This window comes from Pelobates fuscus, chromosome 3 (genome assembly GCF_036172605.1).
Source record: "Pelobates fuscus isolate aPelFus1 chromosome 3, aPelFus1.pri, whole genome shotgun sequence".
NCBI classification, from domain to species: Eukaryota; Metazoa; Chordata; class Amphibia; order Anura; family Pelobatidae; genus Pelobates; species Pelobates fuscus.
The window spans coordinates 394320204-394333694 of record NC_086319.1 but is presented as its reverse complement, the minus strand read 5'-3'; the positions used below and the strand labels follow the sequence as shown (position 1 = coordinate 394333694).

Sequence of the window (13491 nt, the reverse complement as noted above, 5' to 3'; positions counted from 1 at the left end):
CTGCATCTGTTTTGAATGGGGTCAAAATGTACTTAGCGCAGAAGAGAAGGAAAATGGAGATGCCGTGACCCGGATTCGAACCGGGGTTGCTGCGGCCACAACGCAGAGTACTAACCACTATACGATCACGGCACAATGGCCGAGCCAGGTAGGAGTTGAACCTACAATCTTCTGATCCGTAGTCAGACGCGTTATCCATTGCGCCACTGGCCCATGCTTGGAGACAGCAGCCCCAACCTCAGTCAATAGGATCTGCCTCAACAGAAAAAGATGTCCATTATAAAACTAAATTGAGATACAAAATAAGTTTTTTGCAAAGTTGTTTATTTATTTTATCTTATCATTAAAAGTTAAACCTTGCCTTAAAACTTCCTGAACTACTTATATGGCACCAACAAATTCCGCAGAGCTGGAATTGAACTAATTCAACTTAGATGTACTTTATTAAACAAACAAAAATAAGCAATTGCACAATAACTGCTAAAAGAGCTCACAAAACAATCTCTGAGATGCGTTTCACAATTTAACTGAGGAAGCTTTTTTTTAAGGAGGAAATGTGTTTCAGAGATTGTTCCAAGTTGGATTCTTGAGTCATATTATATACCAAAATTTGGAAGCACTATGCGGGTAGGGTTGTCTCTAGGCAGGCAGACACCAGAGGCATTTCTGTGAGCTGAATTTCAAGACTCCTGTACACAAGTGTAATTCTCTATGGTATAATTTTATTAAGGTTTTACACTGTACACATTTTTCCTGTTTTATTGTATGTATATATTATATGTACATATATGATCTGCCGGAAGTCTGTGTCTAGGGAAAAGGTGGATCTGATACCTATAAATAAGAAGAGGAGAGGGAGTCACCTATTTAAGAGTCCAATGCTTTTATTCCAGAGCCAGATTGTGGGCTCTGGTTCATGTGAGTTGCCAATGCCTCTAGATGCTTTACAGCTTTATTAGATTTTTGGGCTGTGTTAGTAAGTTGTCTCCACTATTATATCTTTTTCTATTTTTACTTTAGAGTTCAAAAGTTTGTTATTGTGTTTTTTACTAGGATAATCACATTGTTCTATGTATTAAATCATGGTTGTTATATTGCAGTGGCGTTTACAATTTATTTAGACTTTTAAAGGGGTGCCAAGAATTAACACTTTGTTGTGATTTAGTGCAATGTTAGATATTTGGCACTATTTACACTGTTTGCATTTTAGATATTGTTTAACTCTGACACTCACATGGTTAACAGTTGCAGGGTTCTGCAGTTGGACAAGGCATGCATTTAGAAAAATGTCATGTGGGTGTGAGCCTAATTTGAATACCTACAATGCATTGCAAAGAATGTTGTCCTTTTTAAACTAGTCGGACAAATAATAACAGCTTTTAACAGATACTACCAAAATGGACTCCCTCTCATTTATGTTTACGCTGAACGAGAGTGAGGGATGGAAGGAGATGGATGCGGCCATGATGTGCATTCTTAGAGCGTTTAAATGGGTGGAAATGCCAGCCAAGCTAAGGATGCATTCTCCCCCCCAGACCTGGGGCTGTGGGTCTGTACATTATCCCGGGTAATTGCGTCCTGTCATCTGCATCTGTTGTGAATGGGGTCAAAATGTACTTAGCGTCCTGTCATCTGCATCTGTTGTGAATGGGGTCAAAATGTACTTAGCGCGGAAGAGAAGGAAAATGGAGATGCCGTGACCCGGATTCGAACCGGGGTTGCTGCGGCCACAACGCAGAGTACTAACCACTATACGATCACGGCACAACAGCCGAGCCAGGTAGGAGTCGAACCTACAATCTTCTGATCCGTAGTCAGACGCGTTATCCATTGCGCCACTGGCCCATGCTTGGAGACAGCAGCCCCAACCTCAGTCAATAGGATCTGCCTCAACAGAAAAAGATGTCCATTATAAAACTAAATTGAGATACAAAATAAGTTTTTTGCAAAGTTGTTTATTTATTTTATCTTATCATTAAAAGTTAAACCTTGCCTTAAAACTTCCTTAACTACTTATATGGCACCAACAAATTCCGCAGAGCTGGAATTGAACTAATTCAACTTAGATGTACTTTATTAAACAAACAAAAATAAGCAATTGCACAATAACTGCTAAAAGAGCTCACAAAACAATCTCTGAGATGCGTTTCACAATTTAACTGAGGAAGCTTTTTTTTAAGGAGGAAATGTGTTTCAGAGATTGTTCCAAGTTGGATTCTTGAGTCATATTATATACCAAAATTTGGAAGCACTATGCGGGTAGGGTTGTCTCTAGGCAGGCAGACACCAGAGGCATTTCTGTGAGCTGAATTTCAAGACTCCTGTACACAAGTGTAATTCTCTATGGTATAATTTTATTAAGGTTTTACACTGTACACATTTTTCCTGTTTTATTGTATGTATATATTATATGTACATATATGATCTGCCGGACGTCTGTGTCTAGGGAAAAGGTGGATCTGATACCTATAAATAAGAAGAGGAGAGGGAGTCACCTATTTAAGAGTCCAATGCTTTTATTCCAGAGCCAGATTGTGGGCTCTGGTTCATGTGAGTTGCCAATGCCTCTAGATGCTTTACAGCTTTATTAGATTTTTGGGCTGTGTTAGTAAGTTGTCTCCACTATTATATCTTTTTCCATTTTTACTTTAGAGTTCAAAAGTTTGTTATTGTGTTTTTTACTAGGATAATCACATTGTTCTATGTATTAAATCATGGTTGTTATATTGCAGTGGCGTTTACAATTTATTTAGACTTTTAAAGGGGTGCCAAGAATTAACACTTTGTTGTGATTTAGTGCAATGTTAGATATTTGGCACTATTTACACTGTTTGCATTGTAGATATTGTTTAACTCTGACACTCACATGGTTAACAGTTGCAGGGTTCTGCAGTTGGACAAGGCATGCATTTAGAAAAATGTCATGTGGGTGTGAGCCTAATTTGAATACCTACAATGCATTGCAAAGAATGTTGTCCTTTTTAAACTAGTCGGACAAATAATAACAGCTTTTAACAGATACTACCAAAATGGACTCCCTCTCATTTATGTTTACGCTGAACGAGAGTGAGGGATGGAAGGAGATGGATGCGGCCATGATGTGCATTCTTAGAGCGTTTAAATGGGTGGAAATGCCAGCCAAGCTAAGGATGCATTCTCCCCCCCAGACCTGGGGCTGTGGGTCTGTACATTATCCCGGGTAATTGCGTCCTGTCATCTGCATCTGTTGTGAATGGGGTCAAAATGTACTTAGCGTCCTGTCATCTGCATCTGTTGTGAATGGGGTCAAAATGTACTTAGCGCGGAAGAGAAGGAAAATGGAGATGCCGTGACCCGGATTCGAACCGGGGTTGCTGCGGCCACAACGCAGAGTACTAACCACTCACGGCACAACGGCCGAGCCAGGTAGGAGTCGAACCTACAATCTTCTGATCCGTAGTCAGACGCGTTATCCATTGCGCCACTGGCCCATACTTGGAGACAGCAGCCCCAACCTCAGTCAATAGGATCTGCCTCAACAGAAAAAGACGTCCATTATAAAACTAAATTGAGATACAAAATAAGTTTTTTGCAAAGTTGTTTATTTATTTTATCTTATCATTAAAAGTTAAACCTTGCCTTAAAACTTCCTTAACTACTTATATGGCACCAACAAATTCCGCAGAGCTGGAATTGAACTTATTCAACTTAGATGTACTTTATTAAACAAACAAAAATAAGCAATTGCACAATAACTGCTAAAAGAGCTCACAAAACAATCTCTGAGATGCGTTTCACAATTTAACTGAGGAAGCTTTTTTCAAAGGAGGAAATGTGTTTCAGAGATTGTTCCAAGTTGGATTCTTGAGTCATATTATATACCAAAATTTGGAAGTACTATGCGGGTAGGGTTGTCTCTAGGCAGGCAGACACCAGAGGCATTTCTTTGAGCTGAATTTCAAGACTCCTGTACACAAGTGTAATTCTCTATGGTATAATTTTATTAAGGTTTTACACTGTACACATTTTTCCTGTTTTATTGTATGTATATATTATATGTACATATATGATCTGCCGGAAGTCTGTGTCTAGGGAAAAGGTGGATCTGATACCTATAAATAAGAAGAGGAGAGGGAGTCACCTATTTAAGAGTCCAATGTATTTATTCCAGAGCCAGATTGTGGGCTCTGGTTCATGTGAGTTGCCAATGCCTCTAGATGCTTTACAGCTTTATTAGATTTTTGGGCTGTGTTAGTAAGTTGTCTCCACTATTATATCTTTTTCTATTTTTACTTTAGAGTTCAAAAGTTTGTTATTGTGTTTTTTACTAGGATAATCACATTGTTCTATGTATTAAATCATGGTTGTTATATTGCAGTGGCGTTTACAATTTATTTAGACTTTTAAAGGGGTACCAAGAATTAACACTTTGTTGTGATTTAGTGCAATGTTAGATATTTGGCACTATTTACACTGTTTGCATTGTAGATATTGTTTAACTCTGACACTCACATGGTTAACAGTTGCAGGGTTCTGCAATTGGACAAGGCATGCATTTAGAAAAATGTCATGTGGGTGTGAGCCTAATTTGAATACCTACAATGCATTGCAAAGAATGTTGTCCTTTTTAAACTAGTCGGACAAATAATAACAGCTTTTAACAGATACTACCAAAATGGACTCCCTCTCATTTATGTTTACGCTGAACGAGAGTGAGGGATGGAAGGAGATGGATGCGGCCATGATGTGCATTCTTAGAGCGTTTAAATGGGTGGAAATGCCAGCCAAGCTAAGGATGCATTCTCCCCCCCAGACCTGGGGCTGTGGGTCTGTACATTATCCCGGGTAATTGCGTCCTGTCATCTGCATCTGTTGTGAATGGGGTCAAAATGTACTTAGCGTCCTGTCATCTGCATCTGTTGTGAATGGGGTCAAAATGTACTTAGCGCGGAAGAGAAGGAAAATGGAGATGCCGTGACCCGGATTCGAACCGGGGTTGCTGCGGCCACAACGCAGAGTACTAACCACTATACGATCACGGCACAACGGCCGAGCCAGGTAGGAGTCGAACCTACAATCTTCTGATCCGTAGTCAGACGCGTTATCCATTGCGCCACTGGCCCATACTTGGAGACAGCAGCCCCAACCTCAGTCAATAGGATCTGCCTCAACAGAAAAAGATGTCCATTATAAAACTAAATTGAGATACAAAATAAGTTTTTTGCAAAGTTGTTTATTTATTTTATCTTATCATTAAAAGTTAAACCTTGCCTTAAAACTTCCTTAACTACTTATATGGCACCAACAAATTCCGCAGAGCTGGAATTGAACTTATTCAACTTAGATGTACTTTATTAAACAAACAAAAATAAGCAATTGCACAATAACTGCTAAAAGAGCTCACAAAACAATCTCTGAGATGCGTTTCACAATTTAACTGAGGAAGCTTTTTTCAAAGGAGGAAATGTGTTTCAGAGATTGTTCCAAGTTGGATTCTTGAGTCATATTATATACCAAAATTTGGAAGTACTATGCGGGTAGGGTTGTCTCTAGGCAGGCAGACACCAGAGGCATTTCTTTGAGCTGAATTTCAAGACTCCTGTACACAAGTGTAATTCTCTATGGTATAATTTTATTAAGGTTTTACACTGTACACATTTTTCCTGTTTTATTGTATGTATATATTATATGTACATATATGATCTGCCGGAAGTCTGTGTCTAGGGAAAAGGTGGATCTGATACCTATAAATAAGAAGAGGAGAGGGAGTCACCTATTTAAGAGTCCAATGCTTTTATTCCAGAGCCAGATTGTGGGCTCTGGTTCATGTGAGTTGCCAATGCCTCTAGATGCTTTACAGCTTTATTAGATTTTTGGGCTGTGTTAGTAAGTTGTCTCCACTATTATATCTTTTTCTATTTTTACTTTAGAGTTCAAAAGTTTGTTATTGTGTTTTTTACTAGGATAATCACATTGTTCTATGTATTAAATCATGGTTGTTATATTGCAGTGGCGTTTACAATTTATTTAGACTTTTAAAGGGGTGCCAAGAATTAACACTTTGTTGTGATTTAGTGCAATGTTAGATATTTGGCACTATTTACACTGTTTGCATTTTAGATATTGTTTAACTCTGACACTCACATGGTTAACAGTTGCAGGGTTCTGCAGTTGGACAAGGCATGCATTTAGAAAAATGTCATGTGGGTGTGAGCCTAATTTGAATACCTACAATGCATTGCAAAGAATGTTGTCCTTTTTAAACTAGTCGGACAAATAATAACAGCTTTTAACAGATACTACCAAAATGGACTCCCTCTCATTTATGTTTACGCTGAACGAGAGTGAGGGATGGAAGGAGATGGATGCGGCCATGATGTGCATTCTTAGAGCGTTTAAATGGGTGGAAATGCCAGCCAAGCTAAGGATGCATTCTCCCCCCAAGACCTGGGGCTGTGGGTCTGTACATTATCCCGGGTAATTGCGTCCTGTCATCTGCATCTGTTGTGAATGGGGTCAAAATGTACTTAGCGTCCTGTCATCTGCATCTGTTGTGAATGGGGTCAAAATGTACTTAGCGCGGAAGAGAAGGAAAATGGAGATGCCGTGACCCGGATTCGAACCGGGGTTGCTGCGGCCACAACACAGAGTACTAACCACTATACGATCACAGCACAACGGCCGAGCCAGGTAGGAGTCGAACCTACAATCTTCTGATCCGTAGTCAGACGCGTTATCCATTGCGCCACTGGCCCATGCTTGGAGACAGCAGCCCCAACCTCAGTCAATAGGATCTGCCTCAACAGAAAAAGATGTCCATTATAAAACTAAATTGAGATACAATATAAGTTTTTTGCAAAGTTGTTTATTTATTTTATCTTATCATTAAAAGTTAAACCTTGCCTTAAAACTTCCTGAACTACTTATATGGCACCAACAAATTCCGCAGAGCTGGAATTGAACTAATTCAACTTAGATGTACTTTATTAAACAAACAAAAATAAGCAATTGCACAATAACTGCTAAAAGAGCTCACAAAACAATCTCTGAGATGCTTTTCACAATTTAACTGAGGAAGCTTTTTTTTAAGGAGGAAATGTGTTTCAGAGATTGTTCCAAGTTGGATTCTTGAGTCATATTATATACCAAAATTTGGAAGCACTATGCGGGTAGGGTTGTCTCTAGGCAGGCAGACACCAGAGGCATTTCTGTGAGCTGAATTTCAAGACTCCTGTACACAAGTGTAATTCTCTATGGTATAATTTTATTAAGGTTTTACACTGTACACATTTTTCCTGTTTTATTGTATGTATATATTATATGTACATATATGATCTGCCGGAAGTCTGTGTCTAGGGAAAAGGTGGATCTGATACCTATAAATAAGAAGAGGAGAGGGAGTCACCTATTTAAGAGTCCAATGCTTTTATTCCAGAGCCAGATTGTGGGCTCTGGTTCATGTGAGTTGCCAATGCCTCTAGATGCTTTACAGCTTTATTAGATTTTTGGGCTGTGTTAGTAAGTTGTCTCCACTATTATATCTTTTTCTATTTTTACTTTAGAGTTCAAAAGTTTGTTATTGTGTTTTTTACTAGGATAATCACATTGTTCTATGTATTAAATCATGGTTGTTATATTGCAGTGGCGTTTACAATTTATTTAGACTTTTAAAGGGGTGCCAAAAATTAACACTTTGTTGTGATTTAGTGCAATGTTAGATATTTGGCACTATTTACACTGTTTGCATTTGAGATATTTTTTAATTCTGACACTCACATGGTTAACAGTTGCAGTGTTCTGCAGTTGGACAAGGCATGCATTTAGAAAAATGTCATGTGGGTGTGAGCCTAATTTGAATACCTACAATGCATTGCAAAGAATGTTGTCCTTTTTAAACTAGTCGGACAAATAATAACAGCTTTTAACAGATACTACCAAAATGGACTCCCTCTCATTTATGTTTACGCTGAACGAGAGTGAGGGATGGAAGGAGATGGATGCGGCCATGATGTGCATTCTTAGAGCGTTTAAATGGGTGGAAATGCCAGCCAAGCTAAGGATGCATTCTCCCCCCCAGACCTGGGGCTGTGGGTCTGTACATTATCCCGGGTAATTGCGTCCTGTCATCTGCATCTGTTGTGAATGGGGTCAAAATGTACTTAGCGTCCTGTCATCTGCATCTGTTGTGAATGGGGTCAAAATGTACTTAGCGCGGAAGAGAAGGAAAATGGAGATGCCGTGACCCGGATTCAAACCAGGGTTGCTGCGGCCACAACACAGAGTACTAACCACTATACGATCACGGCACAACGGCCGAGCCAGGTAGGAGTCGAACCTACAATCTTCTGATCCGTAGTCAGACGCGTTATCCATTGCGCCACTGGCCCATACTTGGAGACAGCAGCCCCAACCTCAGTCAATAGGATCTGCCTCAACAGAAAAAGATGTCCATTATAAAACTAAATTGAGATACAAAATAAGTTTTTTGCAAAGTTGTTTATTTATTTTATCTTATCATTAAAAGTTAAACCTTGCCTTAAAACTTCCTTAACTACTTATATGGCACCAACAAATTCCGCAGAGCTGGAATTGAACTAATTCAACTTAGATGTACTTTATTAAACAAACAAAAATAAGCAATTGCACAATAACTGCTAAAAGAGCTCACAAAACAATCTCTGAGATGCGTTTCACAATTTAACTGAGGAAGCTTTTTTTAAAGGAGGAAATGTGTTTCAGAGATTGTTCCAAGTTGGATTCTTGAGTCATATTATATACCAAAATTTGGAAGCACTATGCGGGTTGGGTTGTCTCTAGGCAGGCAGACACCAGAGCCATTCTGACACTCACATGGTTAACAGTTGCAGGGTTCTGCAATTGGACAAGGCATGCATTTAGAAAAATGTCATGTGGGTGTGAGCCTAATTTGAATACCTACAATGCATTGCAAAGAATGTTGTCCTTTTTAAACTAGTCGGACAAATAATAACAGCTTTTAACAGATACTACCACCAGGACTCCCTCTCATTTATGTTTACGCTGAACGAGAGTGAGGGATGGAAGGAGATGGACGCGGCCATGATGTGCATTCTTAGAGCGTTTAAATGGGTGGGAATGCCAGCCAAGCTAAGGATGCATTCTCCCCCCCAGACCTGGGGCTGTGGGTCTGTACATTATCCCGGGTAATTGCGTCCTGTCATCTGCATCTGTTGTGAATGGGGTCAAAATGTACTTAGCGTCCTGTCATCTGCATCTGTTGTGAATGGGGTCAAAATGTACTTAGCGCGGAAGAGAAGGAAAATGGAGATGCCGTGACCCGGATTCAACCGGGGTTGCTGCGGCCACAACGCAGAGTACTATACGAACACGGCACAACGGCCGAGCCAGGTAGGAGTCGAACCTACAATCTTCTGATCCGTAGTCAGACGCGTTATCCATTGCGCCACTGGCCCATGCTTGGAGACAGCAGCCCCAACCTCAGTCAATAGGATCTGCCTCAACAGAAAAAGATGTCCATTATAAAACTAAATTGAGATACAATATAAGTTTTTTGCAAAGTTGTTTATTTATTTTATCTTATCATTAAAAGTTAAACCTTGCCTTAAAACTTCCTTAACTACTTATATGGCACCAACAAATTCCGCAGAGCTGGAATTGAACTAATTCAACTTAGATGTACTTTATTAAACAAACAAAAATAAGCAATTGCACAATAACTGCTAAAAGAGCTCACAAAACAATCTCTGAGATGCGTTTCACAATTTAACTGAGGAAGCTTTTTTTTAAGGAGGAAATGTGTTTCAGAGATTGTTCCAAGTTGGATTCTTGAGTCATATTATATACCAAAATTTGGAAGCACTATGCGGGTAGGGTTGTCTCAAGGCAGGCAGACACCAGAGGCATTTCTGTGAGCTGAATTTCAAGACTCCTGTCCACAATTGTAATTCTCTATGGTATAATTTTATTAAGGTTTTACACTGTACACATTTTTCCTGTTTTATTGTATGTATATATTATATGTACATATATGATCTGCCGGAAGTCTGTGTCTAGGGAAAAGGTGGATCTGATACCTATAAATAAGAAGAGGAGAGGGAGTCACCTATTTAAGAGTCCAATGCTTTTATTCCAGAGCCAGATTGTGGGCTCTGGTTCATGTGAGTTTCCAATGCCTCTAGATGCTTTACAGCTTTATTAGATTTTTGGGCTGTGTTAGTAAGTTGTCTCCACTATTATATCTTTTTCTATTTTTACTTTAGAGTTCAAAAGTTTGTTATTGTGTTTTTTACTAGGATAATCACATTGTTCTATGTATTAAATCATGGTTGTTATATTGCAGTGGCGTTTACAATTTATTTAGACTTTTAAAGGGGTGCCAAGAATTAACACTTTGTTGTGATTTAGTGCAATGTTAGATATTTGGCACTATTTACACTGTTTGCATTGTAGATATTGTTTAACTCTGACACTCACATGGTTAACAGTTGCAGGGTTCTGCAGTTGGACAAGGCATGCATTTAGAAAAATGTCATGTGGGTGTGAGCCTAATTTGAATACCTACAATGCATTGCAAAGAATGTTGTCCTTTTTAAACTAGTCGGACAAATAATAACAGCTTTTAACAGATACTACCAAAATGGACTCCCTCTCATTTATGTTTACGCTGAACGAGAGTGAGGGATGGAAGGAGATGGATGCGGCCATGATGTGCATTCTTAGAGCGTTTAAATGGGTGGAAATGCCAGCCAAGCTAAGGATGCATTCGCCCCCCCAGACCTGGGGCTGTGGGTCTGTACATTATCCCGGGTAATTGCGTCCTGTCATCTGCATCTGTTGTGAATGGGGTCAAAATGTACTTAGCGTCCTGTCATCTGCATCTGTTGTGAATGGGGTCAAAATGTACTTAGCGCGGAAGAGAAGGAAAATGGAGATGCCGTGACCCGGATTCGAACCAGGGTTGCTGCGGCCACAACGCAGAGTACTAACCACTATACAATCACGGCACAACGGCCGAGCCAGGTAGGAGTCGAACCTACAATCTTCTGATCTGTAGTCAGACGCGTTATCCATTGCGCCACTGGCCCATGCTTGGAGACAGCAGCCCCAACCTCAGTCAATAGGATCTGCCTCAACAGAAAAAGATGTCCATTATAAAACTAAATTGAGATACAAAATACGTTTTTTGCAAAGTTGTTTATTTATTTTATCTTATCATTAAAAGTTAAACCTTGCCTTAAAACTTCCTTAACTACTTATATGGCACCAACAAATTCCGCAGAGCTGGAATTGAACTAATTCAACTTAGATGTACTTTATTAAACAAACAAAAATAAGCAATTGCACAATAACTGCTAAAAGAGCTCACAAAACAATCTCTGAGATGCGTTTCACAATTTAACTGAGGAAGCTTTTTTTTAAGGAGGAAATGTGTTTCAGAGATTGTTCCAAGTTGGATTCTTGAGTCATATTATATACCAAAATTTGGAAGCACTATGCGGGTAGGGTTGTCTCTAGGCAGGCAGACACCAGAGGCATTTCTGTGAGCTGAATTTCAAGACTCCTGTACACAAGTGTAATTCTCTATGGTATAATTTTATTAAGGTTTTACACTGTACACATTTTTCCTGTTTTATTGTATGTATATATTATATGTACATATATGATCTGCCGGAAGTCTGTGTCTAGGGAAAAGGTGGATCTGATACCTATAAATAAGAAGAGGAGAGGGAGTCACCTATTTAAGAGTCCAATGCTTTTATTCCAGAGCCAGATTGTGGGCTCTGGTTCATGTGAGTTGCCAATGCCTCTAGATGCTTTACAGCTTTATTAGATTTTTGGGCTGTGTTAGTAAGTTGTCTCCACTATTATATCTTTTTCTATTTTTACTTTAGAGTTCAAAAGTTTGTTATTGTGTTTTTTACTAGGATAATCACATTGTTCTATGTATTAAATCATGGTTGTTATATTGCAGTGGCGTTTACAATTTATTTAGACTTTTAAAGGGGTGCCAAGAATTAACACTTTGTTGTGATTTAGTGCAATGTTAGATATTTGGCACTATTTACACTGTTTGCATTGTAGCTATTGTTTAACTCTGACACTCACATGGTTAACAGTTGCAGGGTTCTGCAGTTGGACAAGGCATGCATTTAGAAAAATGTCATGTGGGTGTGAGCCTAATTTGAATACCTACAATGCATTGCAAAGAATGTTGTCCTTTTTAAACTAGTCGGACAAATAATAACAGCTTTTAACAGATACTACCAAAATGGACTCCCTCTCATTTATGTTTACGCTGAACGAGAGTGAGGGATGGAAGGAGATGGATGCGGCCATGATGTGCATTCTTAGAGCGTTTAAATGGGTGGAAATGCCAGCCAAGCTAAGGATGCATTCTCCCCCCCAGACCTGGGGCTGTGGGTCTGTACATTATCCCGGGTAATTGCGTCCTGTCATCTGCATCTGTTGTGAATGGGGTCAAAATGTACTTAGCGTCCTGTCATCTGCATCTGTTGTGAATGGGGTCAAAATGTACTTAGCGCGGAAGAGAAGGAAAATGGAGATGCCGTGACCCGGATTCGAACTGGGGTTGCTGCGGCCACTATACGATCACGGCACAACGGCCGAGCCAGGTAGGAGTCGAACCTACAATCTTCTGATCCGTAGTCAGACGCGTTATCCATTGCGCCACTGGCCCCATGCTTGGAGACAGCGGCCCCATGCTTGGAGACAGCAGCCCCAACCTCAGTCAATAGGATCTGCCTCAACAGAAAAAGACGTCCATTATAAAACTAAATTGAGATACAAAATACGTTTTTTGCAAAGTTGTTTATTCATTTTATCTGATCATTAAAAGTTAAACCTTGCCTTAAAACTTCCTTAACTACTTATATGGCACCAACAAATTCCGCAGAGCTGGAATTGAACTAATTCAACTTAGATGTACTTTATTAAACAAACAAAAATAAGCAATTGCACAATAACTGCTAAAAGAGCTCACAAAACAATCTCTGAGATGATCTTCACAATTAGTGTTGTCGCGAACCCGAAATTTTCGGTTCGCGAACGGCGAACGCGAACTTCCGCAAATGTTCGCGAACCGGCGAACCGCGCGAACCGCCATTGACTTCAATGGGCAGGCGAATTTTAAAAACAACAGGGACTCTTTCTGGCCACAATAGTGATGGAAAAGTTGTTTCAAGGGGACTAACACCTGGACTGTGGCATGCCAGAGGGGGATCCATGGCAAAACTCCCATGGAAAATTGCACAGTTGATGCAGAGTCTGCTTTTAATCCATAAAGGGCAGAAATCACCTAACATTGACACCTGTCCTCAAAGCCCAGCCCTGATACACACTGACACAGAGCAGAATAGAGACTGTTCCCCCTACATAGGGTCACTTGGCAGATATGGATTGACACCTGTCCTCAAAACCCCTGATACACACTGACACAGAGCAGAATAGGGACTGTTCCCCCTACATAGGGTCACTTGGCAGATATGGATTGAC

General features: G+C 39.8%; 14 non-coding genes across 14 annotated transcripts; all 14 read right to left on the bottom strand.

Annotated features, from left to right (window-relative positions):
- Nucleotides 1-60: 60 nt before the first annotated feature.
- TRNAH-GUG (transfer RNA histidin (anticodon GUG)) lies at nt 61-132 on the bottom strand. Its single transcript has one exon. It is a non-coding gene; the product is annotated as a tRNA-His (tRNA).
- Nucleotides 133-140: 8 nt separating this feature from the next.
- TRNAR-ACG (transfer RNA arginine (anticodon ACG)) lies at nt 141-213 on the bottom strand. Its single transcript has one exon. It is a non-coding gene; the product is annotated as a tRNA-Arg (tRNA).
- A 1479-nt stretch (nt 214-1692) lies between these two features.
- Nucleotides 1693-1764, bottom strand: TRNAH-GUG (transfer RNA histidin (anticodon GUG)). The gene has a single exon. It is a non-coding gene; the product is annotated as a tRNA-His (tRNA).
- An 8-nt stretch (nt 1765-1772) lies between these two features.
- TRNAR-ACG (transfer RNA arginine (anticodon ACG)) lies at nt 1773-1845 on the bottom strand. Its single transcript has one exon. It is a non-coding gene; the product is annotated as a tRNA-Arg (tRNA).
- A 1552-nt stretch (nt 1846-3397) lies between these two features.
- TRNAR-ACG (transfer RNA arginine (anticodon ACG)) lies at nt 3398-3470 on the bottom strand. The gene has a single exon. It is a non-coding gene; the product is annotated as a tRNA-Arg (tRNA).
- Nucleotides 3471-4949: 1479 nt separating this feature from the next.
- Nucleotides 4950-5021, bottom strand: TRNAH-GUG (transfer RNA histidin (anticodon GUG)). Its single transcript has one exon. It is a non-coding gene; the product is annotated as a tRNA-His (tRNA).
- Nucleotides 5022-5029: 8 nt separating this feature from the next.
- Nucleotides 5030-5102, bottom strand: TRNAR-ACG (transfer RNA arginine (anticodon ACG)). The gene has a single exon. It is a non-coding gene; the product is annotated as a tRNA-Arg (tRNA).
- Nucleotides 5103-6581: 1479 nt separating this feature from the next.
- TRNAH-GUG (transfer RNA histidin (anticodon GUG)) lies at nt 6582-6653 on the bottom strand. The gene has a single exon. It is a non-coding gene; the product is annotated as a tRNA-His (tRNA).
- An 8-nt stretch (nt 6654-6661) lies between these two features.
- On the bottom strand, nt 6662-6734 carry TRNAR-ACG (transfer RNA arginine (anticodon ACG)). The gene has a single exon. It is a non-coding gene; the product is annotated as a tRNA-Arg (tRNA).
- A 1559-nt stretch (nt 6735-8293) lies between these two features.
- On the bottom strand, nt 8294-8366 carry TRNAR-ACG (transfer RNA arginine (anticodon ACG)). The gene has a single exon. It is a non-coding gene; the product is annotated as a tRNA-Arg (tRNA).
- Nucleotides 8367-9358: 992 nt separating this feature from the next.
- On the bottom strand, nt 9359-9431 carry TRNAR-ACG (transfer RNA arginine (anticodon ACG)). The gene has a single exon. It is a non-coding gene; the product is annotated as a tRNA-Arg (tRNA).
- A 1479-nt stretch (nt 9432-10910) lies between these two features.
- TRNAH-GUG (transfer RNA histidin (anticodon GUG)) lies at nt 10911-10982 on the bottom strand. Its single transcript has one exon. It is a non-coding gene; the product is annotated as a tRNA-His (tRNA).
- An 8-nt stretch (nt 10983-10990) lies between these two features.
- TRNAC-ACA (transfer RNA cysteine (anticodon ACA)) lies at nt 10991-11063 on the bottom strand. Its single transcript has one exon. It is a non-coding gene; the product is annotated as a tRNA-Cys (tRNA).
- Nucleotides 11064-12603: 1540 nt separating this feature from the next.
- TRNAR-ACG (transfer RNA arginine (anticodon ACG)) lies at nt 12604-12676 on the bottom strand. Its single transcript has one exon. It is a non-coding gene; the product is annotated as a tRNA-Arg (tRNA).
- Between the last annotated feature and the right edge of the window lie 815 nt (nt 12677-13491).